The sequence below is a fragment of the Lucilia cuprina genome, chromosome 5, assembly GCF_022045245.1.
Source record: "Lucilia cuprina isolate Lc7/37 chromosome 5, ASM2204524v1, whole genome shotgun sequence".
NCBI classification, from domain to species: Eukaryota; Metazoa; Arthropoda; class Insecta; order Diptera; family Calliphoridae; genus Lucilia; species Lucilia cuprina.
In genome coordinates this window covers 69770335-69787385 of record NC_060953.1, presented here as the reverse complement: position 1 = coordinate 69787385, position 17051 = coordinate 69770335, and the positions used below count along the sequence as shown (strand labels likewise).

The 17051-nt window shown below is 26.2% G+C and overlaps 1 long non-coding RNA gene across 1 annotated transcript in view; it reads right to left on the bottom strand.

Annotated features, from left to right (window-relative positions):
- The window catches only part of LOC124420012, a 45644-nt gene extending 29639 nt beyond the window's left edge, over window positions 1–16005 (bottom strand). The window contains exon 1 of the long non-coding RNA XR_006940981.1: window positions 14336–16005. This is a non-coding gene — a long non-coding RNA (uncharacterized LOC124420012). The remainder of the gene's footprint in view (window positions 1–14335) is intronic.
- Window positions 16006–17051: the final 1046 nt, after the last annotated feature.

The following is a 17051-nucleotide window of genomic DNA, read 5'->3' as shown; positions in this document are numbered from 1 at the left end:
TGTATGAATTTTTTTTTTTTTTTGGTTTTCATTGAGTATTAATAAAGATGCTGGTATTCATATGTATGTATGTATACCAGTATCATTATAGATATCAACTATGATTTGGCAAATATGCAAAAACGATAGTTCAACATACTTATTACATTTAAGATAGCTGTCGTATGTAAACAAGTATTTATGTAATTATTATATTATTCATTTTTAATTTTCAGCTCAATCTATATTTTATTCATAAATTTAAGATATGTATGTATGAATTATTAATACACACATTTTCACAAATTTGTAAAAAAAAATTTATCGGTGGTTAACCATTAGCTAAAATGTTAGAAGCATTTTAACGATCGTAAATTTTTATATTACGTTTAAACAAACAAACTAAACTAATCACAAGTTAAAAAATCTCTAAATCTTCCGATTTTAAAACTTATACTATTACATATTTCTAAAACTGGTTGATATAACGAAATATGAGTGGTCTTTGATTTATTTACATCGATGTTAACTAGAAATAAAATGCTCTATATTGTTTGAAAAGTAAAAGGACAATATATACTAGAGTGACCACAAAATGTCGATGAACCCCACATAACGATTTCCCTTTTCAGATATTGAGATAACCGAAGTTTGAACTCGATTAAACGACGTTATCACGTGTCGCTATTATGTAAATATTTTTACATATCATTGTTAAAGAATAATAATATATGTATATAGATTTAGTATTTCCAAAAGATATAGAACACAAAAATTTATTGAAAAATGATAATATTTCAGAAAAATTCAAATTTGTTTAACAAAGTTGTAAATAACTGAAAATAAAGTTTTGAAACTGCCTTGTAATGTTGTTTTAATCATAGCTGGGAACAGGTTCATGTTATATATTAAAGACAAAAACTTATATTCAATTAAATATATACATATTTTATGTTATAAAATAGTTTTATTAGAATATTTTTCAAAATAATTTAAGTTTTTTGTCCACACTTCCTAATCAAGTGCCCAAAGACATTTTATTGTCCTGGGGCATTTTTAATAACTTTAAAATTTTCTAACCAGTTTTTGTTTTATATCTTTTTAAAATACTATAATTTACTGTTCGGGAGATTTAGCTTAAAATAAGCATATATGTCTATGCAAATGATATTTGCAATTTTTAGAAAGAATTTTTTCATTAATGGAATTCTAATGACAATATTTTATTATAAATTCACAATCAACGCCATCCAGAGAGTTTGTATAAAATTTTAAGATATACGAACTTAAGAAATTATCTTTTGTCCACCTTTATAAAGAAATTTTTAATATTTACCAGAAAAGTTCTTTGACTTTTGTTAGAAACAAAATAACAAAAGCAACAAACTCTTTTAATTTCAAATTTTCTCTTTCTCTTCAAAATACGAGCAGAATAAATATTGTGGTCCGTTTGTCTATGTATTAGTTATATTTGTAGTACTTCTGCTCTAAACTTTTGGGCGAATTTCGTTCCCAAATAAAAAATAGATTGTGGTAGGTTCAAATTTTATTTTTCTTTTGTTTTTATTTAGAAACGTCGACGCAGATGTTGAAAGTAAAATAAGAATTTATGACAAAACAAATTAATGTGAAAATGAAATTAAATTTTAATTTTATTGTAAATAAAAATGAATTTAAAGTGTTTTTAATTTTCTTTAAGGTTTTTATAATACTCATCAATTATAATACTGTTATTTTGGCCAGTATGGCTTTATATTACTAATAATAAGTAAATAAATATATAAATAAAAAAATTGTATTAAAATTAAATGTTAATTAAAGATGTACAAATAATTCAGAATAAAACTGGTTTGAATCTATATTAATAAAAAATCCATTGAATTTATTAAAATTATTCTATGAAGAAATTTAAAGAAATTATAATTGAGTTAATTTTTAATACCTGCGTATACGTAATATAAGTTCAAAGTACATACGTATACGTCTAGAATAACAGTATATAAAATACGTATACGTATATATTGACATCAACACTACAAATATTCTTAAGCAATGTCCTAAATACGAATTTATGTATTCAGCAAAGTTTCAGATCACGACAATGGGATCATGATTACAGAAAATAATTTGTATAAAAATCTAAGTAAATGATTTATTATTTTAGTAGTTGAACCTAAAAATACATTTAGCATATTTAACTAAACTTACTTCAATACAGCTCATTAAAGATATCAATAGTACTACAATACATACGTACATATATAAGTAAATGTATTTAGTAATTTTTCTATTATTGTAAAACCATCACGTTAACACCTTTTGTATTTATAATCAAATTAATTTTATACGAACGTACAACTTAACATTATTTTATGGAAACTTTAAAACTTTTTTTATTTCCTCGATGACCCTCAAAATCATATATTCTTCTTGAACTCCAACAAAATTATTAATTATAATAACAAAATTAAGAAATAACAATGGAAACAACAACGAAAAAGCAACTCCCCAAAATAAGATATTCATATACATACATATACATACATACATATACATACATATCCATATATTTTTCATATAGAAATATTACCTCATACACATTAAGTCTTTTTTTGGAGGGAAAAATATATTGTACTTGAAAGCGTACATCAACCGTCTAAACGCATAAAAATTACAAAAATAAAGAGTTCGTTCTTTATTAAACAACAAAATAAAAAAAATATTTTACTCTTTTTTAAAATGCATATCGATCGTTAAGGAAAAAAAGTTGTATAAGTACATTGATCGTGATGACGATGATGATTATATTGAAGGAGAATGACCTCTCCAAAAAATATTACAACAACATTAACAAAATGCCAATTGAATACACAGTCATTGTTTTCTGACGAACAACAACATCCACTAGACAGACAAAAAACGACTCCACCAAAATGTCGTTTAATATCGACAACACAACACAGCAATATTTTCATTATTGTTATTGTTGTGTATTCATTCGCATACATACTTGTAGGTACCTTAAACTTTACCTATTTGATGGTCACCCAACAACAACAACACTTCATTTAATATAAATTTTGGCCAACAACAATGATCATAAATATACTTATTGGTGGTAGTGAGGTGAACACACTGATGCCTTGATTAACGGTTAGAATGTCATTAAGTAAATTTGGAAATACTTAAAAATTAATCACTTACTTTTTATTTATGAAACAAAGTAAATTATTGCACAACATTTGTTAATAATGTATTGTTTCGTTTTAATAGTGTGCTAAACTGAAAAAACACCGTTTATATAAGACAACTATAAAAATATATTCTAATAAAATTTCCATAACATATACACTTATACATATGTATTTATCTGACAGCACATATGTATGTATAAAAACACTTATCGACTTCAAGCGATTTTGTAGTGGATTCATAAATTTTAATGCTTTCTGTAGGGCGACCTAGGATGATTCCCAACGAAAATTAAACCATACTTTATTTATCAAAATTTGAGAGACGCTTTCAATGACATATCATACATATATTCAAAATTTAAATATTAAAAAAAAAATTACATGCATTGATTTTGTCATTCAGTTTGTAACACATGGAAATATTTATCGTAGATCTACAAAAGTATATACTTATGTATGTATATTCTGTGCCCTTATTAAATTCATAGATGATCTAGCAATGTCCGTCTGTTTGGACGGAAATAGATAGAGGGTTAAAATTTTCTACAATTACTTCGAGGGTTAAAATTTTATATAGTTTCATCCATTTTCTACATTTTGTGTTCATTTTTTACTGACTATAAAAAATAATGCCTACCATACTGGCCTAAGTGTTACAGTTAATTGCTTCTGACTATGATATTGGTTGTCTTGTTAAATATGTGTTATTTATTGTCTTTAGCATGTGTAAAAATGATTTTTTTATAAATCAGTTACAGTTCAAAACAAAAAGAACTTAAACATAATCGTATGAAATGTAAAATTTTGTATTTTGATTTCAGGCCTAAATTGTTATTTTGTTTATGTTATTATGATATTTTTATTGCTTTGTTAAGTTTACACTATGTTTCGGTCAGTCTTAATTCTCAATTCAAGGTTAAGTAAAACTTAATTTTTTTAGTGTCTGTTGCTATTTTAGGCCTCTTTTTAATTTGTATGTGGGTCAGCCAGTATGAATTTTTTGAATATTTAAATATTTTCAAAAAAACCAATGGGTTTTTAATATAAATAATATAATTATGTTATAAATATTTATAGTAATTTTTATTGTTACAAGCAATACTCATTAGGGCCAATTTTTATGATTTCGTATGCTGCATTTTATATGGATTTTTATCGTTGCCCTTTACACGTTTTTTTTTTTTTGTGCTGGTGTATTTTATCAAATAATAACAATTTATTGATTAATTGTTTTATAAGAGCTGAAACGGACAGCAAACAGCATAAATGATTGCAAAAATGATAAAATTTTAAATGCAATCAACTTGTTTTCTAAATGTTACTTTTATTTATTGCCATACCGAAATTTACATTTTAAATTTAGCTTTTGTTTAATACTAAATATTTACATTAAATTTGCATTAGTTTTTTCAAAACAAAAAAATGCTAGTTAAAATAAAATGTTATATTTAAAAAATTAAAAGATTAACATTGTTTGGTAAAAACTAAGATCCACAAAACTCTAAAATTTTAAGAAGAAACAACATCCGAAACTCTTCATATTGTGCAATAGTTTATGGATTAAAATTTTCCAGAAAAAAGTACAATTGTACTTTTTTGGTACAAATCGATCTTCAAAAGTACAAAAATCCATTTTGTACAATTTTGAAATATATTTGCTTATTGAAATAATAATATAAAAATGTAACTTTTAACACAAAGCTCAAACTTCGGAAGAGGATATTGTAAAGAATCCTGGAAGAGATTATAACCAAACAAAATTTAACAAATTTTGGATTTTTTATCTGATTGCTTTTAATTTCTATGGATTAATCTATGGACAAGTATATGAATTATTCTACCGACAAGACTAGTAAATTGCCTAGTTTATAGACTAGTCTTCCCCTAGGTTCATAGAGATACTGATTATTGACAAGTCTAAGAATCAGTCTATTGACTAAATGGTATAATTTATTAACTAGTCTAACTAACCTACATATTATATAAAATAGCCTATTGCCTAATCAATGGACTTGTACATTGATTAATGAACTTTCTAATTGATTAATGCAAATATTGATAAGTTTACTGACTCCAGAAGTAAGCCTGAAATGTTTTTATTTTATATTGATACAAATATATACAATTTGAAAATTCCATTTGCCAACCCTGATACAAACACACTATTTAAAGGTATACAGAGATTGTGTTAAGTGTCTTATCATAACTATAAAAAACATCGTTTTTTTTTATTCCTTTTGTTTTGGCTTTCAAAAATAAACTAAAATTAAATTCTATCTATAACTTTAAAATTTTTGTTTTTAGTTCCGTAGAGCGAACTAAACAAATGAATCAGTCGTCAAATAGACCGACAATTAGCGAGAGTGTGTCTGCCTAAAACAAAGAGAGGGAACAAAAATAGCAGTAATAACAAAAACAAATTGTGGTAAAAGACTTGATTGACGCGACTTCGTCGTCATTAGTTAACTCTGTCGTATGCGCTGGTGCTGTTTGTTGTTGCTGTCTTCATCGTTAGTCGTTCGTCGTTATAGTTGTAGTTTTATATGCTCATGTATGGATATATGTATATGGGTTTGTATGTATGTCTGATAATTGTTATTTGTATCAAGCTTTGGCGAGGTCATTAAAGTTTTTGTGAGTCTAAATCAAGGTGAGTCACCTTGGCCTTATTTTTCATTTTTTTTTTAATTTCGTCGGTTTTTTATTATTATTTATTTTTCGGCTATCGACGGGTATTTTGTCTACATGAGTATGAAGCACCATACACAAAAATACACATAAACATTCAGTCAAAAATTTATAGTAGTAGAGTAGAGTAAAGTAAATTGGTAGATTGGTTTTAAGCATAGTCATGTCCGTCCGTTCTGTTAATGAAATGAAACTTAAAGAGTTTTAAGCGACTGCTGCTGGCTAAAACTTGGCGGCTTGATTGGTTGCTTTGTTTGTTGCTGGTTCCACTAGATGGCTGACTGCCTGGCTGTATTGTTAACTCTGTTTGCTGCTAGTTACGTAGGTATTTTATATGGCTGGCATTGTGGAAGGTCATGATTTTTTGTTTTTGTAGATTTTTTGGATAGTATTTATAATGTTATTTTAAATGCTGTGTTTAGCTTAAAGTCATTTAAAATTTCTTGTTTTAATTTAATATCTACAAAATTCTTAATTTATTTATATTTTTTTAAAGGGCCATTTTACGTTTTTTGGAAAAATTTCTAGATTTTTTATGTTTTTTCAAGAATTTTTATTGCTTGGTTAACCCTAGTATTTCCTGCAGTTCATAAACGTACTTTTGATTAATGTTTTGGTCTGTCATTTATTAGAATGTAAGCGTTTTTTTAAAGCAAGTAAAAGACTAAAAGGAAAATCGTTTCTGACTACTAACGGTGTGATATACTCACATAGGCCATAATGTCGTTCATGCATGAGGCTTAAACAAACAAACAAAGGATTTTATGTATGTATGTATGTATGTATGTATGTATGTATGTATGTATGAATGTATGTGAATAATTTTGCAGTACCCTCATTTGAAATTTTACACAGTTTTATTTATAGTATTCCAATAATGCGTCCTTTAATGTCTTTAATGACTTTTAGACCTCACTATCATAACAAGTAGTTTTTGAAAGAAAGCTTAAGGGTTAAATACAAATACATATGTAAAATGCAATTTGCCGATATATTTTGAGGTTATTCTCAATGTTTGTTTTGCGTATTCTATAGTAGAACACTGAAAAAAGAACACAGAAAATAAATAAAAAATCGACAAAAAAACTTTAGTAGACGCTTGCAAAATTTTGTTGCTATATCTCCCCCTTCTAATACCAGACGCCTCCTTATATTTTTTATACAAATATTCCTATTACCTTCTACTACTACCTCAATATATTTTACTTTGTGTTTTTGTTTTTTTTTTTTAATATTATTTTTTATTATATATTTCTACTCATTCATATTCGTATTTCGTATTTGTTTATATGTACATATATTTATAACATAGATACAAAACATACACATTCACGTACATATACATTCTCATGAGTATATGCGAACTATTACAACAACAACATCAATACAATACCATCTATTAGTGAGCTTCAATAGCAGGCCAGGGTCACGGGAGAAAAATGGACACAAAAACCTCTAGTAGCTTTGCTAAAATCGACAAAAAAAATATAAAAAACGCCTAGCGCTAGCCATTCAAAATACATTTGTATGTATGTACGTACAACTGACTAGTACTACTAGCTAGCATACACTCATAGATTCATACTTATCTAGCTTGTTTAGCCTCTAGTGGACTCGACAAGTGTTCGTTTTGTGTGTTTGCTTTACAAACGCAAAGTCGGAAGAAAAATATACAATGTCTATTGAAATTTTTTAGCGTTTATGCTGTGAGACGACAACAAGCATTTTCTGCCGCTCTCTTTATAGAGCTTTATCAAAAACAATAATAACAATATCAAAAACATCGTAATATTGATAGAAAAAGAGAGGATTTAAATTAATGAATTGATTTATTTTAAAATTTTCTTGTAATTATTAAAAAAAATAACTGATTCTGAATAAGTCATACAATACACCAGCTATTTTCGTAAGATCGTGTTAGCCTTTAATAATTAGCATGAAAACCAAAAATATGCTCTGAAAAGTGTCTTAAGCGCTTTAAATGCATTCTTAGTTTAAAAACTGAAGTGTGAGATAGAACCTAATAATTATCGTTATTAATTCTTTAAACGGCAAAGATTAATCGTGATATCTAACGTTATCGGTCTTATGTCTGATACAAAGTTTATTGCTTTATGTAATAAAAACCTATAACATTTATTTTATAATGTATTTTTTTCTCTCTCTGACGTACGAACATCATCAAAAAAATTAAAATTACTATAAATTTTATTCAATCATTTCGCGATAATTCAGCCTCTGTTCTTTTGAATTTTTAAAAAATTTAATTATTAGTAAAAAAGATTTAATTCTCTTACATACTATGTAGCATTTTAACAGTTTTTCGTTGTTTTTTGTCGTCATTGTTGTTGTTCTAATACAATACAAATACACATTTGTATGTACTTATTTTTATTGTTGTTGCTGTTCCTAACAAGCTTGCGTTAGACAGAAGAACGATGAACATTGCCTCGAGTGTATACATATTATCGCATTTTACTTGAAATTGTATTTATTTGTTACACTTGTAGAAATAATTCTATAAAAAACACAACACAATTGTCATTTGTTTCAATAAAACAATAAAAAACGAAAATACTTAACTCATACGCTAGTAAGAAAAAAAACAAAACAAACGATAAGAAAAGTATTGAGTGTCTGTGATTTTTTTCAATATTAAAATAGATTTGAAATTCAATTTAACGTCATAAATATGTGTGATGTAGTTAAAATGTAAATGTATTAGTTATCAAACCAGCCTCGACCTTCACTGACCTCATTACTGTGTATGAGTATGTATCAAGCTGTGGTGCATAAACCAAGGGTTTTTCTTTTTAAATATTAATACACACATAAAGATTTTATTGTTACTTTTTTATAATCACGCCCCTTTTTAAAAAATTCTTATTTAAATATATTTTTTTGTTTGGTAATATGCTGCAGTAACTTTTAAAAATGACACTATATTTTTAATTAATTTTGATTTTTAAAAAATACTTTAAAAACATAAAAAAATATATGTTCAATTCACAATCGATGTTGTAGCGTTGTATGCGTTGTATGTCAGCAGCTGCTACAATAGTCATAACACTGTTGTTGGTATTTTCTATGCAAACGTTCTATACAACTCTTACGACAATTTTTCATATGTTTTTCGAATGTCATAAGAAAATTCAGTGTTGTCAATTGTTTATTTCAGCATATAAATAAAAAATTCAATCGATTTTGACATAAAAAACGACACAGAAATTACAAACAAACAGCTGTTTACCAAAACAAAAATAAAATTTTATTAAAAACTGTTTATTTATTAGTTTAAAATGTGGAATAATGAAAATAATAGAATTTTAAATAAAAAGAAATTAATTGATTTATTTTGCTCCTTTCATTAGTTTAATATTATTCGTTTTTTTTATTATTTTTGACATTTTTTTTGAGTGTTTTTTTTATTGTGAACATAAACTTATGACTTGCTACAAAAATCTGTTCACTACACTTTAGTAGATACAATATACAACTTGATTGTGAATTGAACAATAAAAATCCTATGCTGCTTACACCTTATATTAATAATGGCAGTAATAATAGCGCATAAGTTACGAAAGATGTTAAAGTCTTAATTTCTATTAAGAATAAAGTTGAAATTAATTATTAATTCAACAGAAATCTAAATTTTCTGCAAAAAGTCACAATTCAAACACTTTGCACGTACGTTTGTGAAGCGGTGATCATTTATTTATGCAAGATCAGGCAAAATTATGAATGAACTTGAAGTAAAATTAAATTAAATGAAAGTATTCGTTTTTTTTATTTTTTACTGAATCAGCACTTTCATTTTCTATGTTTTATTTGGATAGAATAGAAAGAAAATCACAAAATAGTCATGTAAATTTAGAATTGATTTTTTTTCTCGGTGTAATACAGTTTAGAGCTTTTCGTTATTGTTGTTGTGTAAAACCTTGAAAATAAAACACAAGTTAACTGTAGTTTTTAGTTTTTTTTTATATTGTTGTTGTATTTTAGTTTGGCATTGTAAAAACACGTAAAGATAAACATTTTCATTTTGAATATTCTGTTGAATTTAAATGAATGTGTGTGTGAGCATTTAACAAATATTGTTGTTAATATTTATTGTTATTATATTTAGTTTAAGTTGAACAAAAAACTTTACAAAATTATTTAATATAAATAGAATATAAGAGGTAAAAATGCACACACCAATTAAAAAACACATTTCAAATGTCAAAAAAAAAAAATCAACTAAAAAAATATGAAAAATTTTGAAATTTATAACTGGTTAAAAAAACAGATAACAAAACAAATTAACAAATGGTCTTGGTCTGTCCGACAGACAGACTTTATTGTGTTTATTTATTAAAATAACTTTAGGCATTTGAAAAGCTTGATTTTTTTAATTGTATTTTTAGAAAAAAAGTATTTAATTCAAATTATGGTGTGCGTTTTTTTTTAGTTTTGGTGTGTGTGGCAAAAAGCAAAAAATAACAACAACAATCTCATCGAGCAAGTGCAGTCAGTTATAGTCAATGTCTAGGTCATTATAAAATGACGACGTTCATGTTCAGTTTTATGTATGTTTATGTCAATGTTTTATTTTTCGTTACAAACAATATGTAAGTTTTCTAAAATAAAATTAAAAAAATACACACAAAAATAATAATAACGACGACTACATACACCGACCACTGTGTAACAATTTCGAAAAGAAGGTCTATTGGACTTATTAAAAGGTTTGTAACTGATTAATAAACATGTATGAATGCATAGTCGGGTAGGGCCTTTCAAATGATACTCTACACCAGTGATTATGTTAAAAATTTTGTTTGTTTTTTTAAATAATAAAGCATTTAATTTAATTTGATTCAGGGGGTATGGTTTTGAAGGGGCTAGCCAAAATAATGGACATATTTGAACCATTTCCAAATTTCTTAAAAATTGCGTGGGCACAAGCTTTACATGAACACACATAGAAAGACAGACGAACGGACATGTGATTCTGAGCCGATTGGTATACTTTAAGGTGGCACTAATAATAATAATACTCTCACTACTATAATGGTGTAGGATATAAACATACAAATAAAAATGATATATATGTATGTACAAGTCTATAGTCTTGTCTTGTCTAGTCTTTAGTCTAGTATATAGATAAATATAATTATTTAGGACAAAAGTGGGAGGACAAGCATTAGGGTGCGTGGCAACGCCCCTCCTCCCAAATAAGTTAAATACAATAAGTTGTTTATTTTGGAAACTATTACAGTTAGAATCTTTAAAACATTTTGGGAAATATATTGGTGAACTACCCGTGGGGGAAGCAGCACCTTCCATTTTAATAAAATACAAAAATTCGTTTATCTGGAAATAATAACTAAATTCTTTAAATTTTGCACTAAGAACTTAAATATTCATCTGCATATTTTGGAGAAAAAATAGCGGACTTTCATCATGGGGGGTTTGGAGCCCCCACACACATTACATCTTAATTAACGTTGTATATATGGGAAACTATTACAATTAGAATCATCAAATTTATAAAAATGTTTTTTTATTTATACTAGCTGTTTATTTAATTTTATGTTTTTAAGTACAATCATTTTTTTAAAAGGTACCAATTGATGAACGAAAAAGTACCCAAATGTTCTCTTTTATATGTTATAATTTAATAAGGAATATGTGTGTTTAAGTTTATGTTTCTATACTATAACTATTGAAACTATAAGTTAAATTTTATCAAAAATTTAAAAAAGTACCTATTGAACAACCAAACCAACCAAAAAGGTCTCTCATATAGATTTTTTCAATCAGGATCCTCGTTCTTGATTTTTAGTTTTTAGGCTCAAAATTATCAGCTAAACAACGATAAAAAAGTAATAAAATGTTTCCTTTTTTAGATTCTCATTCACTTAGGATACTTCGTGCTTTATTGTAGTTGGTAGACCGGTGGTCGTCGGTTCAATTTACTGGTAAGGAGCGCACAATAGGCCCGATAAAGGCCCATGTGTATATCTTCGGATTTAATATATAGACATCCTCTTTTCAAATTAACGGCAACAAAAAAGTACCAAAAATAAGTACTTTTACCCATTAAACATCCGAATTTCCCAAAAGTACTAAACTTATAGTCGTAATTTTTCAATAAGGTGATATAAATTTTATTTCTATGTTCACTGGTTAAAGAGGTACGTAAGGTTCAAAAAAGTACCAAAGTACAATTTTTACCGATTTACTCCTTAAATGAACCGAAGTTCGAAAAGTGTCCGCTTATTTTTTGAATAAACAACAATAAGTGTAACGTTTTTGTTATATCTTCTTTATATTAGAAGATATTAAGTAACCAAAATGTACCCTTTTCTACCCCCTAAAAATTTGAATTTCCAAAAATCCCTTCTTGGCCGTTTAGGCTGTGCGATGATCAATCAGTCACTAACGCAACTCTTTTATATAAATATATAGATAGCTTTAAGGGTAGCAAAGCACACTGGGTATAGCTAGTATTCTATATAAGTTAGTTAGCATTAAACACACAAAATTATGAAGTACTCAGTAATAAATTAAAATATCTAACTATTTAATTAATAAATCGTATAAAATCGTTAGTAATATTAAAAAATAAAATAACGTGGAATATTTATAGTGTTTGTTGCGTTTTCAAAGACGCCATGTAAAATTACATTTTTAACCTTAAGACAGCTGACTTGAAAGCGGAAATAATTGTAACAGCCGTTGATTTTTTTAACGTTGTAAATTAGCTTGATGTTGTACTTAACGTTTGATTCTTTATTTGTAAACTTTGCAATACAATCACCATAAATAAGTATGAAAAAGAGCTTAGCAATACTTTTACATTACCAATCAAAATAATCCCAATTTAATTCATATTCGAAATATTGAAAATCAACAACTAACCAATGGGGTCAGTCAGCACAAACCACTACTCAATGTCCAAATAGCTTTTGTAAAACTATTCGTATAAAATAAAAATATTACATACCTACTAAAATATACAGAAAATATGACCCCCATCATCAAACTGTTGTAACGATTTGGACAAATATTGCAAAATATTGCTGATGTCTATTTTTAACTAAATCGTATTTTAAACATATGTATTACTTGTAGTTAATACGTTGCGGTATAAAAAACCAAAATCAAATAGTTAAGTTTAAATTTTGCTTTTAGAATTACAAAAGTATACATACATATTTATTTATAAAACGCTTACTTAGGGAAAATATTAACCCAGTTTATTATTGGTTAATTTGTTGGGTGGTTTTAAACTTCTTGTTTTATTATAAAAAGAATAACAAACAAACTTCTGGAGTATTGTTTATTCGACGTAATACTTAATTGCAATTAATAAATATGTATTATTACACTTAAAAGTCAATGACCTTTTCACAAAGTAAAAGTTGTGTAAAATTGAATGGTTATTTAAATGAAATCAATTTTGTTTTGTAAATCTATGGCCAAGCCAGTTTAGGAACTACATAATTTTATTCTTAAAGAAGTAGTCGAAAATCGACAATCGTCGTAGTCAAATTTAAATTAGTCTTTCTTATGACCATAGATTATTTTAATAACTTAAATAATTCCAACAATATTTATTTTTATTTCGAACAAAAATATATTTTGAAAGTTAGGTATTTGATCCATAGATTATTATAATACCTTAAAATCTTTTTAACTTAATTTCGGATATTCGAACATAATATCGCAATTAATACATTTAGACTACAGGAACTAGTTTTATTTTAATAGATTTTAAACATTTCCAAAATAAGTTCTAATTTTCGAAGTTTTTATATATATATATATATATATATATATATATATAGATATATATATATAATTATATATATATATATATATAAAATAATATATATATATATATATAATATATAATATATATATATATATAATAATATATATATATATATATTATATAGTATATATATTATAATATATATATATATATATATATATATATATATATAGATAGAATATAAATATATATATATATATTATACATATAACATATATATATATATATATATAAATATATATATATATATATATATGTTTTAAAAACAAAAAATATTCGTATATCTGAGAAACTATAAAAATTAATAATAAATTGGCGGAATAGCAATATTAGGTGTCGTACCGCCCATTTTATTAAATTCGAAAATTGAATTTTAGATTTCGCATATTAATAAAAGCGATGCTTATCAACATCATTAAGCATTTTATTTTAATAAAATATTTTAATATGTATATTAAAATATTAATTACTGTTTTAAAAAAATGTTGGGAATTTGTTATACATGTTAATGGAAATCGAATGCAATTAATCGATTAATTGCATTTTTGGAAACTAATAATGTAGGATGGTCCTATATGTCCTATAAAACAGAATTATCAAATTTAGTCATTAATTTAAATTCGAAATTATTTAATTTAATAATTAAACATACCTCTTGCAACTCATTGAAGTCCTTAATATATAAAGAGCATGATGTGGGAAACAAACCAAATTTGAAATAAAATTAGTTAGTGTTGACAACCTCTTTTGTTTTGCTTTTTTGTGTTGTCAAAGAAATTGTCGTGATTTTGTTTTTATTATTATTTATTTTTTGTTTGGAGGAGTGAGTGTTTGAATTATTTTTCATTTGATATATTTTATTAATCCACTTAAATCACTGGTTTTATTGAAATGATTATTAATAAGATTTCATACTTGTATTGTTGTAAACAATATTTTTGGTTTGGTTAGTTGTTGCAATTTTCTTTAATTTTAATTTTCATTTTATTGTATTGAATAATTTCACATTTTATTTTCATTATAAATTTCATACATCAAAACAAACACATAGAGTGAGTGAACGTATACGGTACGATCGTATACTCCTTCCTACCGTTGACCCCGGTTTTTTATATATTTTTTATTATTGTTGTTACTGTTGTTGTATTGATATCGCGTGCAATCTTACGTTTATTGACCTTGGTATGAGAGCAAGTATGATGTATCAATGAACGAACGAACAAACGAACGTAATCATAATTATAATCGCCTCAATCATTGGTTGTATAAAAAACAACAGACAAGTTTCGTTGCAACCGAACTCGTCGGGTTTCGTGTTGTTTGATCGATTGCAGTCCAAATGCAAAAGCAAATTGTAAAGCAACAACAACAAAGCAATATATAACAAACTACTGAAAAATATCCGTGTTTGATCAGATGCAAGTTGCAGTGATAGTTGGTAGGTAGAGTGAGTGAAAAAAGTTGTATTGTGTTGGATTGACGTTGGTTTGAGTTGTTGGATGGATATTTATTTAGTTGTTGGTTGGTTGTTTGATTTGTTATTATTTTTTCTTTTTTATTGGAGATAACGTAACTTTTTACAATTACCGCATACTGCCCAAAAATAAAAAAATTTCGCAAATATCATTTATGTTAAAAAATTCAAATACCGATTAAAAGAAATAGTTAATTACGAGCAATTAATTGGCGAAAAATCTTTCCCCGAAAAATGTAAAACTAATTTCTTAACAATTTGTGTTGTTTTAAACTTATTATTTATATAAGAAAAATTTTTAAATTTTATTTTTTTCTATATAAAAATATCACTACATTTGCTTTTCACAGACTTTTGAATATTTTTTTTATTTGGTAATAAGGCAGTTAAGAGAGGATTTAAGGCAGGTTTTATAAAAATAAATTTAAGGTTATTTTGTTTTTTTTTTTTGGCCTTTAAAGTGAACTTTTATAAATTCGTAATTTTATATCATGTTTGTTTTATTTTTTATTTTTTTCTCCTTCAAAAAATCACTAACGGCTTAAAACCCGAAAAACTTCAAAACGATTTTAAATGTCCGCTTAAACGAGTAGGCAACTCGCCCAATATTTTCAAAATTGTCCACCTTATTTGTACAATTCAAAAAAGTTTTCTTTGGAATAAAACCGAAAATTACGATAAAAAAATTCTTGGCGCCTTTGCCGATTCAAAGAAGACGTACAAAAAAAATAACAAGACTTCGTTCTTTTAAAATTGCATTTGTTTTCAAACACACACTTTCTGCACGTTTTGCTCAAGTTATTGTACAACCGTTCGATACAATAGTCCGATATAGACTAAACATGTAATGTTAAAAATTGCTCACAATGAGCTCCACACATCTACATCCACAAAGCAAACCACATCATCAAGTTCATAAAAATCATTATTACGTAGTATACTTACTGAGGGAGCACTATTTCTCAAAATGTTTAATTTTTTAATCTCTTTTATTCTACTCACGCTTTTTTGTTCTCTCAGCCCCAAATATACTCGATATGAACAAACAGCCCCATCAAGTCAATTTTGTGCTTTATGCATATTCTATTGGTGTTTTTTCCATACTTTTTATATGCAAACTTTTATTATTATGGTAATAATTTAAACTAATAAGTTATCAATGTTCTTTTACGAAAATTTTAATAAGTAATTCGAAATAAAAATCAAAGTTGATTAAGAATACATATATTGAAAAAAAGTATTCGACAATTTCTGATTTTTGCTGCTGACTAGGGAAGTTCCGCGAATAATTGTCAACACTGATTGATTGGGGAGCCCATCACTCTCTTGCTTTATTTAAAGCTCTTTTCCATAGAATATCTATCTCTTTTTTATTTAAAGCTCATTCTCTTAACATTTTTTTCACACATAGTATAAATGCTCATCGTAAATTAGTTTTGTATTTTTTTAGTTAGTTTTAAATTTTGTTTATATCAAGGAACATAATCATCGACATCTCAAGTTCCAAATACATCATTCGATAAGATAAAACATCTCAGCGTATCAATGAAAATAACTGTTATTTTCTTTTACTTTCGAATGTAAATGATTAATCTGGCAAGACCTATCTTTGTTTTTATATTAGACACCTAAGTTGTGGTTTTCACTTCAATAAAGCGTTTAAATATTTTTTCTAAAATTTTTATTTCCGGCGTGAAGGTGATTTTTTTGTTATAAACTTAAACTCTATATAATAAATTCGTATATCTGGGAAACTTAATAGTTAAAGGACTCACGCTAATCTTTAACATACCTAATATTATTAATGAAAAAAATGATGGACTAGCAATTATGGGCGAGGTACCTCCCGTATGGAGTAAATATACAAATGAGAATATCTGTGATGCTTGAACAA